Consider the following 2,500-nt stretch of genomic DNA (forward strand, 5'->3'; position numbering starts at 1 on the left):
AGCACCATACAAACAATGATGCCACTTTTTAAGAGCATGCACAATTGCACATAATTATTTCTCATGAGTTGAATAGTTACTTTGAGCTTTGTCCCAAATTTTTACTTTTAAATAATTTAGATTTTTTAAGAAATAATTTTATTTTCTCAATAATTAAAATACTTTCCTTAAGGTGCTTAATATGTTCTTATTTATTTTGACTAAAGACTAGTATATCATCAATAAAAACCACCATAAACTTCCCTAAATAAGGATGAAGTATAGTGTTCATCATGGTCATAAAAGTAGCGGGAGCATTAGTTAGACCAGAAGGCATAACTAAAAACTCAGTGTGCCCAAAAGATGTCCTAAATGCTGTTTTTGGCACATCTTCAATTCTAATTCTTACTTGTGTTTTTGGCACATCTTCAATTCTAATTCTTACTTGATGATATCCAGGCCTTAAATCTATCTTACTAAAATATTTATCACCTTTGAGTTGATCAAACAACTCATCTATCTTGGGAATAGGAAATCTGTTTTTTAATTGTGATTGAATTCAATCCATGATAATCTATACACACAAGCGCATAGATCCATCTTTTTTCTTCGCCAATAATATTGGTGAAGCCCAAGGAGACTTACTTGGCCTAATAAAGCCTTGTTCTAAATAATTAACCAATTGCTTTTCAACTTCTTGTTTTTCAGTTAAACTTACTCTACAAGGTGGCTTACCAATTGGCTTTTAATCCTTTAAAACTTCTACGGGATGATCTATCCCTCTATCCGGAGGCAAATCTTTTTGTAATGTTTCCAAAAAAACATCTTTAAATTCTTCTAATAAATTGTTTAAAGAAGAATTAACTACTTCACAAATACTTGAATCAAACTTTTTATAATGGTTTTTAAACTGAGGCATTGCATAATAGAAAAAAAATTGTTCTATTCCATTATCTTGATGAAGCTTTTAGAGCTCAATATTACATATCAAAGGAGAAGATGGTACATTGTGCTCTCCTTTCAATATAATAAATTTTTCTTTATGCTCAAATGTTAGTGTATTATGTAAATAGCTTCTCAAAAGCGTTTCCCCCAATGAAAATAACTATTCTCTCCCAAGGATTACATTTGCAGTCAGTAGACGCATGATTGTGCTCTCCTTTCAATGTAATAAATTTCCCTTTATGCTCAAATGTTAGTGTATTATATGTAAATAGCTTCTCAAAAGCGTTTCATCCAATGAAAATAACCATTCTCTCCCAAGGATTACATTTGCGGTCAGTAGACGCATCACTTGAAAATCCGAAAGTGCGTCATAATCTTGAATCTTTATCCCAACTTGGTTTACCACAGTATCCCACTCATCTTTATTATAGACATTGGCTAATGATCCTATATACTTTTAAGAACTTGGGACTTGAGGCAACTTAAGTTTCTTAACTAAGTTGTAATTTAAAAAGTTGTGTGTGGCCGTATCATCTATGAGGATTCTAACTTTTTTATCTTTAATATTTATAGGCACTTGAACCAAACCATGTGGTCCAAATGATGTTTCCCACATAGATTTTTCCACCCTACAACAATGCTTTTCATCAGAATAACAAACCTCGACTGATTTATATTTAGAAGAATCCTTAAGTATTAACACTTGAATAGTGTGCACTGATTTTCCTTTATGTTTATCATTACCATTCCTAGTAATTTCTTGTCCTTGGAACTTAGGACAATGCTTTTTATTATATCCCGGCTCAAGATAATAGAAACAAAGTATTTCTTTAACCGCTCTCTCAAATTTTTTTTAAAAAAAAACTTACTAGGATTGGATTTTTGCTTTTTTGAAGATCATCTCTTTTAAAGAAAAAATCCTTTCTTTTTTGAGAGCCAAAATTTTATCCATGAGGCTTATATGAAAAATTCTTATCTTTTTCTTTGTGATTACCATTATCCATGGTACCCATGGTATAGTCAAATTTTTTTTACAAACCTTATAGCCTCGTCTAAGTTTTTTGGCTCTTTGAAGTGAACTTCCTTCTTATATTCCCTTTTTAGGCCTCTAATAAAGCCTCTTACTTTTTGAAAATTGTATGTCCTTAAGTTTTAAGACAATTTCTCTATAGCAAGTTATATATTGAGTGAGATTTAAATTCTTTTATTCTATAGAACAATTATCCCACTCCTCCCAATTCCGATCTTCTTCATTTTTAGGAAGATATTCCTTTAAGAACAATTCCTTGAATGAATCCCAAGAATTGGGTACTTGCCTAGATTCTGCTAAATTCATGCACCACTTATAAGCTTTGCCTTATAAGGATAGGCTAGCTTCAATGGGGTGGTTATGATCAGGTACATTTCTTAAAAGATAAAAATCTTGCCATTTTTATAGAAAAATATGGATCGCATCTTTATTTCTCTCCTTCTCTTCTCCACTAAAAGTGGGTGCCTTTAAATCTTTGAATACCATACCCTGGTCTCTAGTTTTGGGACCCTCTTCAATTATGGTTTCATTCAATCCTTTTTCTAT

This window comes from Cibotium barometz, chromosome 18, assembly GCF_041138505.1.
Source record: "Cibotium barometz isolate CiBa-2024 chromosome 18, ASM4113850v1, whole genome shotgun sequence".
Taxonomy (NCBI): domain Eukaryota; kingdom Viridiplantae; phylum Streptophyta; class Polypodiopsida; order Cyatheales; family Cibotiaceae; genus Cibotium; species Cibotium barometz.